At 40.9% G+C, this 18,115-nt stretch overlaps 1 protein-coding gene across 5 annotated transcripts in view; it reads right to left on the bottom strand.

Annotated features, from left to right (window-relative positions):
* The window catches only part of SPATS2L (spermatogenesis associated serine rich 2 like), a 125,865-nt gene that overhangs the window by 47,869 nt on the left and 59,881 nt on the right, over positions 1-18,115 (bottom strand). For all 5 annotated transcript variants that reach the window (XM_058809268.1, XM_058809270.1, XM_058809269.1 and 2 more), the window contains exon 2: positions 11,519-11,579. The gene's annotated coding sequence lies outside the window, so the exon portion shown is untranslated. The remainder of the gene's footprint in view (positions 1-11,518; positions 11,580-18,115) is intronic.

Genomic DNA, 18,115 nt, shown 5'->3' with positions numbered 1-18,115 from the left:
TGCAATCAAATGGTTAGGCATCAGTAAGTTCTGTACCTCATTCTGATAAAACCCATTGCTCTTTGACCTTGTTATGCTCTCCTCCTCCTAAGCAGAGATGGTACCATCCATGTAACCCAGGCAGAGCCTGTGCTTCTCCCCTCTTGTCAGCTGACTTGCTTCCCTCTCCCAGCTCCAGTGTGTGAGAAGCCAGACCACTGCTTATGTGGGCAGCACAGGCATTAGTGTTTTCACAGAGATGTGGTGTGTGAGGGGTCCTCAGGTCCTCCCTGCACTTGGTGTTGCAGCTCCATTATATGAGAATCCTGCAGAGGAATGCTCTAGCCCTTAACAGGGTCACAATAAGAGTGGGTCAAAAGAAAGCTACTGATTGGCATCTCTCCCAACTCCATTAATATTTCATCCAAACAGTTTACAAGTATTCAGTGCCATAACCACATCTTTTGATACTGACATCACAAAAGATTCTGGCTGTATTTTCTATCACCAGTCACCCCTGGTTATAAGCAAGGTAGCTAGCAAACCCTCTTCCTGTACAGCATTTGAATCCTGGGTCTGTCCCATCCAAGTGAAGCTCTTCTTTTACACAAGTTTCAGTGTGGCTTCCCCAGAGACTGGTGTCACTGTGTGAGCTGGTGCTCCCTCATGACAGGCGACTGACACCCTCAAACAGTGACCCCCAGTTACACTGTTACAGACTACCAGTTACAGGGACCTGGAGGTGTAACAACCAATTCTACCTCGGTAGAATATAGCTTGGGCTAAAAAGGATCCAAACCAGTAGTTTATATGAAGGTCATTAATGCCATCCTGCATCTGAGCAATGGAGAGCAATTTCAAAAGCACATAAAGAAAGGTCAGCTCTGCATTATTTACAGCAACTTACTAGAATGAAGAGCAGAGCTGCAGGAGGGGACACATGCAAATCCTGTGTAGAGCTATGTTTCCATTGTTTCAACAGATAGGTACCAGTGCAAAGTAAATACTCTGTAACTGCTGACATATACACTCACACATATATATATGTGTGGGTGTGTATATATATATATAGAGAGAGAGAGAGAGAGAGAGAGAGAGAGAGAGAGAGAAAGAGAGAGAGGCAGAATATATTTATACAAAGAATGCATAAAATGCTTTATGAAATTATCATACTATTAAGTAAAATAAATTTGAAAATAAACTAAGTACCATTAGTTTTTAAAAAATAGCATTCTAAACATTGAAAAACTTCCCCAAAACACATGTGGCAGTACACCTCTTAAACAAAACCTAAGAATTCAAATTCAAAAAAATATCAAATTTCTGGAAAGGAGTCTTGTTGCACAGCAGCAGGCTTTTCCATGAAAGGATATTTTCCAGGATAGAAGAGCAATTTCCTAGTGAACATTCAGGGGACTCAGGCACAACTTCTGAAAATTCCTCCCATCCACTTTCTATACTGATTAGGAGCCAAACACTTATTTTCAAGCCAGATCCTTTCTAAAATTGCATAACTTGCCATGTGAAGCAGAGTCGGTAATCTAAAGCAAACATTTTTCCACCTAAATTGATGTACAAATCATGTGTTTGAACTCCCTATCCAGCTGGTTTTGTCACCTGAACAACTTATCAAATATACTGCTAAAAGTCTGAGTGGTCAAATGCACATGTAATTCTAAACTGAGGTGACAGCACTTCCTTTGCTCTTCTTTTTGACCCATCCAATTTATACCGCTCATTTACCAGAGAACGAAACACTCAGCAACACCAACTCTACTCCACATCAAGAAGCTCTAGTGAACTACAAAAATACCAGAAGGCTGAAATAGTATAAGGCAGAAATTATCTTAACAATTTTTCATTTCATGGTAGGAAATTATTGACTCATTAAAATCCTTTGGAAATTTTGGAAAAAAAATGAGGAGTCTTGTTCTAGAAATGTTTATACAAAGAACATGAAATAGCTCAAATAGAAGAGACAGAAAAAACTCATCTCAGCAGCCCAGTGACAAGTGCCTGTTCCAAACCTGCCTGCTGCTGTACCACAGGAGTACTTTAACCCCTAGGCCATTCTTAAAAGCAAAGGATTTTCTCTAAATAGTTTTCCTATTTCCCTCAAACACATCTATGAGCCTCCTAGAACTAGGTAAGAGCCAGCAAAGGCATATCCCCACTCCAGAGCTCCAAAGGCAGGAAACTCAGCACCACTGCATAGCTACTACAACTACCCAGTGGCTGCTCAGGATAAAATATCTTGCTGGCTTCTGATGCTCACCAGTTCAGGGACTGCATGCAGGGGCTCCATACCCTCCCCACTCTGCAGGAGAATGTTGCTGGAAGCCTAGAGCCTGTGTTCTGCTGGCTGGCATCCTAAAAGAACATCTGCAGAGCATCACTGTGATTCAGCATAATCTGAATTCCTGGTTTTACTATGTATATCATACTAGGAGAGCTGAGCCCAATTGACAATAGATGAATTCAGCTACATGGTCAGTAAACAGTTTTCTCTGATAGGCAGGAAGGAGGGATGGTGGTTCTGGGAAAAAAAAATCAGACTGAGAAAACTCACTTTCCATAGTAAGACTTGCCAAAATAAACATTAGTCTCTTGCTCCTCCTCAAATGCCTCAAAATATCTTCCTAAACATACAGATAAAGAGCAGTGAAATAGCAAAAAACCAATCCACTCCAATTCTACATCTGCATGACCCTCCTGCAAAACAACAGAAGAGGTTAACTTTCAGTTTTTAGAAACGAGGTATTATCTTCCAAGCTGTTCTTGCCAGGGACTTGAGCTATTAAGCCACTTACGCTGGCTCCTATTTCAGCTCAGAACGGGGTGCCAAGAGACAGCGCTGGCTCATTTGCTTTTGCGGTTGCCCAAATGTGGACTGCTACAAGAGCACAGCATGGGAATGCTAACAGGCAAGGATGGAAAGTGGGAGCACCACTCGCCTCAATCACAGTGTTTTCTCTAAACAGTAAGAGCAGAAGTTAAAAAGTGAATGCTAGGAAGTGCACAAATTCACACCTGTTTTGGACATCATTAATTATCACAAGGAATCAAACTTCTACCAGCAGACTGGCAGAGTATAGTAAATTTTCAATGTTGGAATAAACCTCAAGTTCAAAGATAGTCTGATTTCTGGAGCTATTCAGATTTCAGCCTTCTTTCTATTAAGTATTCAAAGTCCACGTCACCTTTCTTTCTTGCTCAGACATCTCTGAAGAACCAGTTTACTGTTGTTAGATGTGCAAGGCTGGCTCTCAGCAAATATAATCCTTTGAATTCAAAGAGCTACATGGACTTGAACCAGCTGCTTGCTGGTCCCACAGGAGCCCCACCAGCTGCAGAGAAGTCAGCAGAGCTGCCCTGACCAAGCACACCAGGAAGCACCACAGTCATGATGAACTGGCAAGTTTACAGTGAGTTTGGGGAAAGGAAGCATTTTACCAGAGCTCTGAAAGCACTCTCTGAATAAAGGGCTTCTGAAGGGAGCTGATAAGGCCAGGTGCTCAACTGGAGGCATGACAGACCTGAAGAAGCCTTAGTGTGGTGAGACCGCAGGTAAATAACATATATTCAAAGTATAAATAAGCATACTTTATGAGTCAGTGAGGTTATGCATATGCTTGAAGGTAAACACCTGATTTAAATGTGGCAAAGCAGTCTGAACCTTCCAAAACCAAACACTGAAATTAAATGCAGTCTTTCATTTTCTATAACCAAGTCACCTCATATAGCTCCTTTGAAGAAGATGCAAATTTTTCCTTAAACAGTATTTAAATTATTATATATTATATACATATGTACACATACAAAATATATGTACATAAAAGCTCTAAAAAATGTTTACGAGTTTCTCTAATAAAATCACCTGATGTATATCCACAATGAACAGACACAGGCCCAGCATCACTCCCATATTAACAGTACCTGTAGAGTCAGACACTACACTGTTTTCACCATTGACATTTTGATATTCTCAGATTTACAACACATAACAGTCTTCCTCTCCTCCCCCACCTTCCTACTGCTGAGGAAAACATTGATTTTCTAATGTTAACAAAAAGTATTCCTGGAAACAACAACAAAAGCACATAAATAAGTTAACCAATAATTGCTTATTGTTTCATACAGTCCTTCAGCCTAATTGCTATTACACATGAATAAGCAGCTATTAGAGCATTCACTGGACTATGAACTGCACTTTCAATTTTTGGAAGTGGGTAAATGGGTAAAACCCAAAGGAAACCAATACATTTTTTCAACTGAAACCCACACTACCTAGCAACATCAACATTAATTGCAAAAGTACAGTCAATCAATGCAGACTGCATACTGCCAAAAATATGCAAAAGTGCCTTAACCAGTGCCCCCTTCCATACCCTCCCCAGTAGTCAAGGGACAATCTCAAAAACTTTTCTGTTTCTGAAGGTCAATAGCATACGAAATGTTGCTGGAATGCATGAACTGAGGTCCCTGTTTAGACAGATATATTAAGACTTTGGATTTTTTTTTTAAATTACAGGTTTTTTAACTTGGAAAGGACAACCCAGAGATAAAGCTGACTAGCTGCAACATATGGACAGCAAATGGAGTAATTTTATTAACAGAATAAAAAGAAAATATTTATTGAGGAAAATTTTCAAGAAAACAAAAGTATGTATTATTGTAAGGTGTTTTTCTCAAAGCCAGGTAAGCTCACTTACACTGTATAGCACAGATACACATTCTAGAGCATCTTTCAGCTCATTTGCTTGTCTCTATTCACCATCAATGATCTATCTCTGGCATGCCAGAATCCATGAAATGATAAAATCTATGGACAAACCTTTACTTTGCATCCGTCCAGAATTTCTGAAGATGAACCTTTAACACAGCTTTGGAGGATAAGATAAAATACTACTTGCTGCACAGAATTCAGTGTTCAAGAGTTAAGCTTTAACTTGTAGTTATCACTGCAGGCCCTACCAGCTGAAACTCTCAGTGTGCTAAAGGATGCCAAACCCACTTTACTTGGGCAAACATGGATACCAGCAGGTTTCAGATACTGGACTGGGTTTGTGTGACAATGTTTTGATAGTGGAGGGGTTACAGGCTTGGCTTCTGTGAGAAACTGCCAGAAGTTTCCCTCATGTCCGATAGAGTCAATGCCAGTCAGCTTCAAGATGCACCTGCCAATGGCCAAGGTCAATCCCACCAGCAACCGTGGCAGTGCCTCTGGAATAAGAGTTAAGAAGGGCAGGGTGAAAAAAGCTGTGCAGCAGCAATTGCAGTTGGAGGGAGGACTAAGAAAGAATATGCAAAAAGAACAGCTCTGCAGACACCCAGATCAGTAGAGAAGGAGGGGCAGGAGGTTCTGCAGGCACTAGAGCTGGAATTCCCCAGCAGCTCGTGGAGGACACAACACTGGAGCAAGTGGATGCCTGAAGAAGGCTGTATCCCTGTGGGAAGCCCTCACTGGAACATGCTCCTGGCAGTGACCTGTGGACCCTTGGAAAGAGAAGCCCATGCCAGAGCAAGTTTGCTGGTAGGACATGTGATGCCACGGGGGGCTCACGCTGGAGAAGGCTGTGCCTGAAGGACTGCACCCCATGGGAAGGGACCCTTGCTGGTGCAGTACAGGAATCCACTCTGTGCAGTTTGTGAAGAGCTGTAGCTCGTGAGAAGCCCCCTGTTAGAGAACTTCACACAGGGCTATGTTCCCTGGCAGGGACCCCACACTAGAGCAAGGGAAGAGTGTGGGGAATCCTTCCCCTGAGGAACAAGGATCAGCAGATGCAATGGGCAATGAACTGACCGTGACCCACATTACCCACCCACCAGCACTGCTCTGGAGAGGGGTTAGAGAAATTGGGAGTAAAGTTAAGCCTGAGAAGAAGGGAGGGCTGAGGGGAAGGCGTTTTTTCAAAATTTAGGGGTTTTTTTCTCATCACCTTACTTTTATTGACTGGTAACAAATTAAGCTAATTTATCCAAGTCTGGTCTGTTTTGCCTGTGATGGTAATGGCTGAGTGATCTATCCCTGTCCTCCTGACCCACGAGTCCTTTATTATGTTCTCTCTCTCCTACCCAGCTGAGGAGAGGAGGGACAGAGAGGCTTTGGTGGGCACCTGGTATCCAGCCAGGGTCAATCCACCAGAAGCACACAAAAAAGCAAGTTTTCTATGGGAATTTCAAAATTGCTTTAACTGCTAAGTCTCTCTTCTCACTGCTGTTAATTAGCAACATTACAACAGCACTGACAAGCTCTTATGTATTGCATGTAGGCACTATCAAAATCCCCATGCTGGTTAACAGTTACCACACTGAGCAAGCCAAAGTCTCAGGAAGTCAAACACCCAGTATCTCAACTTGCTCTAATCATCCTGTCAGCAGTAAGAACTGCAACTGCCAGACAATAAACTGAGCTAGCTAGGAATTTCCCAATCAAATGGGTTTTGTTGGGGTTTGGTGAAGCTACTTCAGCATAGCCAAAACATTTCTCAAGCACCAGCTAAGCAAGGGTTCCCCAACAGCTAAGTGAAATCCCTGTTAGCCAGCTATCCTTTCCCAAAAAGCCCAAATCACAGCAAAACTTGAGATAAGCAAAGTTCAGCTTAACAAAGCAGGAAGTTACTGTGGCTTGTTCAGACACAGAAGAGCTGATCACAGCATTTATTATCAAGTAAAGCGTTGTATCAGTCATGCCTTTCCTTCATTATTCTACAGCCTCACCAAGTAAAGGCAGAGGTAACTCCTGAACAGCTAGTCCTTTACAAATTATCTGACTGTATTTTCATGAAGCCATTCACAAAGATATCAACTTCATTCATAATGAGCAGTCCTGGCAGTCACTCATACAGATTTCTTACTGTAGACAAAAACACAGAGCTGCCACAAATTCACATCTCCAATTCAGCCACACACCAAAACAAGCAGGGCAGGCTCTGCAGGCAGCAGATATATGTGACTGCATTCTGTGGTTAACAGAGCTCTGTCACTGGCAACCACAGAACCAAGGACTTTGGATGAAGAGAGCTGGATTTATAGTTGCTCAATATTTGGACTCTCCAATAATGGAGGACAAAAAAAAAAAAAGACCCATATATGAGACACAATTTACACAGGATGAGATTCAGCTCCATTGGCTGTCTTCCTTAAACATGAAATTTACTTGCCAATAACACTGACACGTTGCCAAGACCTGAACTTTCTCTATCACTATTTTTCCATGGGTTCTGCTCATTAACTGAGTTCAGACAGTCTAGCCACCTTGCTCACAGTCAGAGCACAGCAACAGGGAATGCTTTGGCTCTTTTTTAACTGCCTGAACTGTGCAGTTGGAGAAAAATACAAGAACTCTTTCACCACTTTATCCCCACATACACCTCGCTTTTGGACAGGGCACAAATTATTGCCTTGATCCTCCCTTATAGCAGAATACACACTCCATCCTAGTAGCCCCAGAAAACATTTCTTCCTTTGCTATTGAAAACAAAGATTTCCATAATTCTTCCAACCTGCTCCAACTCCTGCTCCATAGAGGGAACAAAAAATGGAAGTTATCACTGGCAAAGAAAAACTACCTGCTCTAATCATGAACTTTACAGCTGAACTATTTCAAAACATACTGGAGAGGGGCAATTCTATTTTGCCTTCACTGTGGGCTGCCCTTTATGAATATGTTCACTCTTCTCCACCATACAAGGAAAGTTTCATTGAAGTCAATGCTTCAATGTTAAAAAGGCATGAGAAATTGCACAGAACTTTTTATGAAGGCACTGGAGTCTCGGTTTCACTGTGCTTACTGCATGATCAACCAAATCCCATAATGTCATCTCTCTCCTGGAATGCCAGCATTGACTGACAAACCTAGTAAGAGGTTTGGAGGTGGCTGCCTTGAACTCTGACATTTAGACCTGTCACACTGCTATCCATTTGTGTATGCTTTGTGATGTTTTTCGCTACCAGGAACAAATACTTATCTCTCTTGACATTAACAAGTAGAATAAAGAAGTGCCACCAGTAACAAAGCAGGCCAAATACCCTAAAAATAAAGAATCAATTCAAGAACTCGAGAGTCTCCTTTAATCTCAATTATTTTCTCTAAAAAAATCTGTGAAAGCTCAACTTGCTTTCAGTTTCAGACTTTGATATTGATCAAAGTAATCAGGGAGCTCTAATCTCAATTACCTGAACTCTTTGCATCACATAGCTGCCAGTTATTTTTCACTGACAGCAGCATACATAACCAAAAGGTGTTGCAGGGAAGAACAGGGCCATTCACTGATTTTTTTTCAGAAGTGAACTAAGATTTCATTCCTACTTAAAATCTTTTATTTTTTAGTTTTTCCATTTCTTATGATGAGCCCATAAGTCTAATTCTTAATGTTTCAATTTTGAAAGCATTTTATTGGTCCAGTCTCATGATAAGACTCACAGAGTTGATAATTTTAAGGCACAGAATTATATACTTACACAGACAGCAACAAGATGCACCTGTAGGCAATTAGAGAATTACCCATTTCTGACATAGGTCTGATGTTCACACTGGGTGAAATTTCTCCAGAATTGTTCTTGCAGGACAGAGTCAGCTTGAATTTGCAAACACTATTCAGACAAACACTTAAGTGCTACTGAATTTCCTGAAACAACTTTTTTTACACAATTTTCAGTGAAAAATGAACTTCAGCAAATTCTTAAGTATTTTTGAACTGTTTCAGAAGTGTGCATGATTCTAATGAAAATTTCACATCTGCACATACAAGAAAACATTTTTAATGAAGAATACTCTGTTCTTAAGATGTTACAATAGGATTTTGTTCTTCTGATAATTCCTTTTTCAGTACTACATTAAAAAGTAAGTAAAAAAAGTAGTATGATTTGGGTTGTGGTGGGTCTGACTGGGATGGAGTCAACTTTCTTCACAGCAGCCCACACGGTGCTGGGTTCTGGCTCTGTGGCTCCAGCAGTGCTGACAACACACCAGTGTTTTGGCTATTGCTGAGCTGTGCTTGCACAGTGTCAAGGCCACCTCTGCTTCCCACTACACCCCCACAGCCAGGCTGAGGGTGGGCAAGAGACTGGGACGGGACACAGCTGGGACAGCTGACTCAGTGACCAGAGGGATATTTCATGTGATGTATCCTCAAGGGCAGAAATAAAAATTGGGATAAAGGAACAAAAGGATATTTTTCTTTTCAAGCAAATTTTTTGGCTGTTGTTTGGAGACTGGTTGGGTATCAGTCTGCCATCACCTGGTGTGCCCTCTCCCTTGCTCTGCTTCTTTTTCACCCCCTGAGCTTTTCTTCACCTATTAAATGTTTTTTTAACTCAACTCAGGAGTTGTCTTTTGTTCTCCCTATTTTCTCCTCCACCCTCCTTTGGAGACCTACTGCAGGGAGTTAGGAGCTGTGTAGGTGCCTGGCTGCTGGCCAGGGTGAACCTACCACAGCAAGTCACATTGAAAACCCACCCCAGACTGGTATACTCTCTTCTCAGATTCTGATCTAGAACTTGCCCCAGTATTCAGTGTATACAAAAATTTTATTTCTCTAGATACTTGTAGGGCACTTTACCTCCATATATCTGAGCTGAGTATAATCCTCACCCCAACTCTACAGTCTGAGGAAGCATTTGTTATTCTCATTCTGCTGAGAAGTAAAGAAGTGGAGGGGACTACAGGAAAAGATTTTCAGAGCTGATTAAAAATTTTGGCCTCATTTGCAAAAAGAACATTTACACACAGCCATCTTTTAGTAGCAATCTGAAGGCTTCTCAGAACTGAAAAACAATCTCTTTGCAAGTTTAAGATCTTTACTGACCTCCCTTATTACTACCCCTCCAAGTAAAAGATTCACAAATATGGATCTTCCCTAACAAGCCAGCAAGTTTCCTTATTCTCAGGGCGACAAGGCATCATTCTGGTGTGGAAGACCAAGGGCAGCTGAAAAACCAACATCTTTCCCAGAAATCACTGCTTCTGAGAAATGCCTGTGCTGTGTAACACCGCTGACAAGGGTGGAGATGCTTCCAAGATATCTCGCTCTCTAGGCAGCCCATCTGTTTCTGACAGCTCAACTTCTGGTCAGTAACTGACCCAATGAGTCACTCTGCTTGTACTGTACAGAGCTCAGAGCCAGACAAGCAATATTGCATCATGTACTTGGCCACACTTGTTGATCAGCAGATGCCGAAGAACCACTTTGGGCACGTATCTTTTTCTTCTTTCCTTTGAGGAAGTCACACAGCTCACCACTATGGAGTTTAGTATGCTGAATATTAACTACCACATTGACTCCATTCAGCCACTCCCTGTGAGCTTTCCACTACCAAAAGCTTTGAAACTTTGCCATGTGGCAATTCTGTGTAAAAAATCTGAAGCAAAAAGGAAATCCTTAAGAAACATCATAACTACCTCCACCAAAGTAACAGGCTGCATGAAGTGAATATGTGCAAATGAAACTACTTCTCCTTCCATCTATTTATTTATTTATGGTGCTGAGCATTTCAGAAACTTCAATACATAATCATATTTATCATTCTGACAGCCGTGCTTAAGTGCAGAATACTGTTATCTCATCTTACAGATTTAAAATTGAGGAGTTAAGTGATGCAGTGAAGATTTCTCAGGAAGCCATTTATAGGGGACACAATCCAGGTGTCCTAAGCTGCAAGGAAACTGGAGAACCTTACAGACATTTGAAAAAAATGGTCATCTCTATTAGAATTACACAGAAGGATGAGGTCCTTTAAACTTGTTAGATTGAGGCTTGGAACAGATTTAGATTTTTAAGATGCTGAACACAGAGAAACTGTCTCCTTTGGACAAAAAGGCAAAAGAAATTCCTTGATATGTTCAAACAAATATTTTCTCCAAAACAAGTGACAAAAACCATGGAGTTTGGACCTCTAAAATTAGGCAATTGCAGAGCTCCCTTTTCTCAGTTTTGTAGTCTACATGTGCATTTAATTTTTTTTAATTACTACAATACTATCCTTTCCCACTATCCTCTGAATGTCAGTTTGGACTATACTTGGTGTGATATGACTTCAGAATACCAGTTCAGCAGAACTTTCAGTTACAAACCATGCTACATCTTCACAGTCATTCAAACAAATAAAAAGATGAGGAGATGGTGAGGAGAAGCAGTAGGACTATATAGCATAAGCTAGTTAACTTAATGACAGAGAGGAATAAGACAAAGGAGAGAAATTTATACAGAATGGTGAGTGACAGACTCTGGAGAAAAAACTGCCCGATCCCTGAGATTGTTCAGGGCCAGGCTGGATGGGGCCCTCAGCAACCTGGTCTACTGTAAGGTGTCCCTGGCTGCGGCAGGAGGCTGAGAACAAGAGGATCTTTAAGGTCCCTCCCTACCCAAGCCACTCTATGATTTCCATATGATTCAAGTTCCAATATGTTCAAATAGACTGCACTGCTCTGGTGAAAGCAGCCCCCAAAGTTCTTGGCTTCTTGTTCTTGCACTGACAGACCTGTAAGCAAAGAAACTTCCTATCTGAAAGATCAGAAAAGAGATAAAAAGTATCTTACCACTGCAAATTACTCCAGTTTCTCTTCCTATTTTTCTGTCTTCTCCAAAAGACTGTATCTCCTGCAAAAAGAGCTGAAGTTAAAAAAATCCAAACAAGTACTTAATTTTTTTTCTTAATTTGCTTTACTGTCTTCTTATGGAAGAGTTTTGTGAAAAAAACATCCCTCATTCCTTTACTGCTGTGGTCAGCATGTGGGGATGCCCTTACCTGTTTTACAGGGCTTTTCTAAGGGTCTATCTTCATTGCCATGAAAGCTCAGGCAATCACCTAAGCTTCGTTGTTAGTCCCATTCCTGACCACAGATACAACTCTCCCCTGAAACAAACCCATTTTTTAAAGCCTGTATTTTAAGCTCAAACTAGCCAGCACATGGGATATGCAGAAAGATAAACTTAAGCAATGAAAATTATTTTATCATTAATGCAAGAGAGTAGTAGGTGCAAGTTACAGTAACATAGCAGCTACTAATCCAACCCCTCTGAGCAGCACTAGTGCAGCTTCACGGTGGTCATTCTCCAGAAACAACATTATCATCTCAAGAATACTAACTCAGATGAAACAAAGGGAAACCCTTTGGGTGACACCAGCACTTTGTTCACAATACAAGGTCTTTGCTGATTTACATATAAATTTCAGAGGAATTGTCCCCAAAGTTAAAGACACACAACCACATGGAAAACTGAGTGCCTATTTACATCCATACACAGATGAGTGGAAACTCGTCTCCCAATTTCATCAGCGCAGGGAAGCAGATAAGTTTTGTATTCTCTGGTGTAGTTGTGAGGACAAGGCAGTCATGGTCTATGGCTTACCATGCATGCCAGATAGAAATTATTCCTCTTTGGCAGCTGTTAAGTGAGTTGCACCCTGGTCCTTGTTTGCTTTGGAATAAGATCTGTTTAGCAGTCCCTCAGCTAATCCTAAAAGAATATTGCAATGTTTCTGAACATCCTGATTGCTGAAATCAGCCTCTACTAAGCCACTATGACTGGACTGTCTTTACAGACAAATTTTTCCTTCTGTACTACAAAATACTACTCTGTGTACAGACTAGAAATGTGTGACTGCTGTCATATTTAATTCATTTTATCCTCATTGAAACTACATATTTTGCCAAGGCCGAAATGAGTTTTAGACTGCAAAAGTCTTGTCAGCATCACAGGTTTTAGTTTAAAGCAAGGCAGAAAGCTCTTAATTGCTTCTGCATCCAAAGCAGCCAGATGTTCCCTGAAGCACTTCACCTGGCAAAGGCTCCCACAACAAAGACTCTCTCAGCTTATGTCCCAAAGTCCATTACCATCTTAACACACATTTCTGCATGGCTTGCTGAGTTACAGTTATGTTCAAAATCAAAGGAACGAATAGAGCAATTTAAAATGTGATGCTTCAATGAAGAAATACAAGTAGTCACACATGTCAGTGTTAAAGAGCATTTCTGGGTGCTGGAATCTACACAACAGGCACAGATCCATGAGATGAAGAGAGGGCTTGGAAACCTGGTGAGGGAGGCATGCCAAATTCCTTGTCTTTGGGCAGAATACCCCAACCAAGCACTGGGGAAGAGGTCTATGTGATGGCCCTACCAGGAGTTTTGTCTTCAGGGCAAGCAAGGGCAAGATTTGGCTGTTCTCTCAAAGGGACACAAAGAAGGGCTGAGAACTCATCCATTTTGTCCAGTGAGCACCTGAATCACAGCAGAGAAGACAGAAACATTCCTCATAGCTACTGCACTTCTTATGCCAACACCCAGACATTTAACTCCTTCCAGTACTGCCTATAGTCTGCAGGAAGTATTGTTAGGATTTAAACACAGCAAATCAGATCACAGACATTATTGCACTGAGGCATCCTAGCAATTCTTTTCCCCTGCATCACATCTCCTGCTAAACCCCAGCTTGGATCTTTTTCAACCCAGGCTACATAGGAGAATCATCTCCAACTTCACTGGAAAACTAAAACCTGAAAAAGTCAAATGGGAAGAGCTTTATAACTTTAAAAAATTGGTTTTTTCCTCCAGTGAGTTCTTTTGAAAATTTTTGTCCTTTGGAACTTGACAAGATTTGAAGAAGAAAGTGACAGATAATGTCAGAATCCCATTTATTGATGTGGTCAAGAAATATGGTCACAAGTATGAAATTATTCAAGCTCAAATTATAATTATTGCCCCTTGAGAGGTATTATTAAAAATCATTTTAAAACACAAAGGAACATAAGTAAAAAATTGAAGTCCAAAGTTCTTCTTTTGCATCGCCATAAAGTAACAAAGCAGATACCAACAGCACACTATATGCACAATTCTAAACCTTCCCCATTTTACAGTTAACAGTAAAGACTTGTTCTTTCCAACCAAATGAGATATATTACCTTGAAAAAATTAATTAATTCTATAGGACATCTTTCCACAGTTTGATCACCTCTCCTAAATCACCACTTTGTCTTTACTCAATGGTCCATGACATGTTATCAAACAGTATGTGGGGAAAAAATGACTCAAGGGCGGAGAAAGGAAATCACGAGTAAAGGTACAACAGTTAAAAGGAAGCTATTTGACTTATGTATCATCACAGATAATACTGTTGCTTAACATGCAAATGTTCAAGTAATTTTCCATTATAATGAAAGGTCAATTCTTGAAGTGACTTTTATTCTCAAACAATGAAAAGATGTTGGAATAGGAAGGCATGCTGTTACTCTGCAGGCCTTAGAATGCAGGCTGAAAAACACTGGCCCATATTCCTCTGTGGCAGATCCATGGCTGATGAAAGCCATGTGCATGGAGATTACATGATACCCCCTCACAGAACCTTCAGCACATTGTCCTCCACTGCAGAGTAGGAGAGGGAAAAAGCAGAGCTACAGGTATCATATCACCAAACTGCACATCCAGCAGAGCTCGGTGACAAACAACAGCACCAAAACCAACATAAACCCAAACACCTGCCAGGAATCAGTGCTCATCACAGTGCTACAGCCCTGCAGGACATACAAATAACCCAAGCATTTTAATCCCTCCCCATCTTGAGCTGTGACTCTTTTGACAGTTCCCTAATCCTAGCATTATGTGATATGTGACAATAGAAGAACGAGACACGAAGTTTAAATCTAGATCAGAACAGCTATTCAATTGTGGCACAGCCCTTAATGAACCTAAATAGCAGAATCAAAGCATAACATGAGCTATATGACACTCTAGATTGGAGTCCTCATCCTACAGGAATCTTTACCCTTCAGGATAGTAAAACAAGGCCTTTGGCCCCTTTTCTTCTGATGTCTAACCCTGACTGCAGCCTTAACCTAGGATTTCACAACACGCCCTTCACACAGAGGAGCTCAAAAACTCTAACACTGCACTCTTCTAATTCCACTGTAGACCCATGAGCCTTCTAGACCCTAACAGCAAGCACAGCCTGCAATCCCTCCATTCCCAAGTAAATTTCCTGCACAAACAGGATTGGCACACCTGTGCAAAATACTGTGCTAAATATATCCCATATCGTACATAGTGACTATAGCAGCACTGCAATTAACTGAAAGTTGTCAGAGTCTGTTAAGAACAGTTTGTTTGGCTTCTGGTTTGGGTTGATTTTTTTCTTATTTTTAAAAAATATTAAAAGCCAAATTTATAGTGGAATCAGAGACATATTGAGCTGGGATGAATGGTGATAACACAAGGAAACATAGACACATGGACCATAGACAGCTAGCTTTTACTTCAGGATATTTGTTTGGTGAGGCCACTGATGGAACATCTAGGTGAGAAGAAAGTCAGCACAAGGCACGTGATCTTCTGAATGCGCTATGAATGACTGCAAAGGCTATTTACAGTTGGCTGGTCCACACACAAAAAAGTGAGATTTTGTTGATGACTATGGCACTTGGGGTTTTTGGCCCTTTTCTGGGTTTTGCTTTTGGCCTAGCTAGTGAGTCACATTTCCCTAACTGCCAATGTAGCTGCTTAGCACATGGAAAGCAAACCTCACTTTCTTTGACAGTCAGACCTTAAGACATGTACCCTCAACCCTTGCAAGCTCTGATGTAGCCAATCAGAGATTCTCCTTGTCTGCCACTGCTACACTTCAACACAGTGGTAAGATCCTGTCAGTATCAGTCAGTCAGTAATGACAACTTCCAAAGCTGAACTCTGCCTGCCTTTAACCCAAGATGCTCCATTTTGCGCACTGCAGTTTCTAACCATGGCCAGGGCATGCAGTGCCAAGCACATTCGGCAGGATCCAGCCTTCAGAGGACAATTCACATCAACATTTACACCATGCACTTCTTACTGCAACAAAAGATGTATAATATTGTAAAGCAGCACGAGGGCCTTCTGTCTAAAACCATCCTCATTTGGTATTTGCCAGAGATTGTATAGCAAAAAAATCTGTTGACATTAGGATTGGGAAACAACCAAATTAAAGCTTCAGGACTGGATCACCTCTCATCCTACACCAGATTTCTGTTCAGTGACACAGTTGTGATATTCAGTGATATCAGACAATGATATCACAGCTGGGCAAATGATAGGATATCTGCAAGCACCTTGATTCTCCTACCAGTGATCTCTCATTATTTCAGTCTTTTATTCCTCCTAATGTAACATCAGTCAACAATTTACTCCCAAAGCATTACAAGCCTAATCCAATTCCTCCTGACAGTACTGGAGCCAGAACAGATCCACAACACACACACACACATGAGCCAGATAACACTAGAAATCCAACACCACACCACTGAACACCTAGTACCTCACCAGATGAGAAATCTCTCCACTGTTAGAAGAACTGGACCCATTGGAAGCCCAAAATGGTTAGAGGACCAAGTTCTAGGTCCCAGTGAAGCACAAGTTCTCAGACAATTAACATAGTGCAAATCCTTACAAGTTCTACTTCCTACAAGAACTGTTGTCTGCTTCAAATATATACCATACTTCTGATAGATGGGGATAGCTTTTTTTCCACAGCTGGGAATGCTTTACTTGGATGTGTTTATCTTTCCTCAATCTCTGACTCACAGATTTCTCAATTTATTTTAGTTTTCTCCACTCTCAGAAACTAAGAGGGTTTCTGTAACCAACTGTACCATAACCAAGTACACTGTCTATGACCCTAGCAGATTTATGGAAAGCTCTCTTCACTAAGAAACTAATCCACAATTTCCCAAAAATGTCTTATTTTGGGAGTTAACTTCATGAAAAGCAACCTAAACTCATTTGTTACACAGCAATAGAATGACTGTCTTAAAAGTTGTTATTTATCTCAGCCTGGAAGTGATAAAAAAACAATACCTTTCCATTTTGCAGAACTCTTTGGTGGAGTAGGGACAGCAGCAGAATAGCTACTTAGACATATATGCTATAACCAAGTTCTCAGAGTGTCTGTGTACTTTGTCAAGATCAGCTAACTGAAATTAAGATGAGAATTTTCCCTGAAACACACGAGCCCACACGCCAAAAATTATTCCCCTTAAGGGCAGGTGAGGACTCCTGAAACTACATTTTGAAACACTAAAAAAATGACAAGACATCCTCAGCCGAATGTTTATGTTAGTTCATTATCATCATTACTAAAGAAAATACTCCCTAACATATTCCAGGCTATGATTTGCACGCTGTTCCCTGCCCTGATCTAAGGATGCACAAAAAGGTATCCCAGCTGGACTTACCAAGACTGGCTGATGACACAAGCCATAATTTGTCAAGATTCCAGCTTCTGAACATGATGAGTTTGTGCTGAATCCTAGAAATTGTCCAATATAAAACATACTTCAAACAGAAAGCCTTTGGGAGTAGCCTAGTAGAATACTTGAGGAAAAAAATTACCATTACAGAAGCTTTAGAGGATTTATAATTCTGTTTTGTTTGCAACTGTACAGTAGCCTTGCCCATAAATAGAAACCAGGTGGATTTATTTTTTTACATTTGCCTTAATTTTTTTATTTGAGACTTGTGGGAATTATGGTAACCAAGCAACACCACAAACCTGGAAAGCCCTAGTTAAGACAATTGCTGATACCCTGATGAGGCAGGATGTGTTCAATGCCTAGAGGAGCTAGGGGATCTCCATTTCTCTACATTCTAGGGGCCACAAGATTCTAAAAAGAGTGAGGAAAATATTCTGTACAATCTGTGGACTCTCCATGCCTCAGTATGAAAACTGCCTCCTTCTGAAATGAATTTTGCTGCCACTTGGGAGTCCACTGTGAGTTTTACTTGCCACTTTTGCAAGGTCAGTCTGCCAGGAGAGCTTCCCCTTACCAAGGCTTGGGAACTCAAAAATACTGGGTCTCAGATTGCCAAGAAATTAAAAATAACATCCATGGATTTATTAGAAATATCACTGTGGATCCATGTAAATTTGAGTGTTCATTCACACAGAACACAACCAAATGTTGATGATAAAAAGTGTAACTAAATTGAAAAAAAAATCTGCAATGTTATTTTCTGGTCAGAAAAGCACACCAGAAGAATCAAGCATTTTACAGCTTCTGCAATGAACAACAGCTGAAGTAACTCATTTTCCATGCAAGTGCAATCAGCACTATTTTCAAACTGGCACATCCTCCATGTAATCAGTCTTCAGCCTCCCAAAGAAGGAGA

This window comes from Ammospiza caudacuta, chromosome 8, assembly GCF_027887145.1.
Source record: "Ammospiza caudacuta isolate bAmmCau1 chromosome 8, bAmmCau1.pri, whole genome shotgun sequence".
NCBI lineage: Eukaryota > Metazoa > Chordata > Aves > Passeriformes > Passerellidae > Ammospiza > Ammospiza caudacuta.
This window is presented reverse-complemented; position numbering and strand designations above follow the sequence as displayed.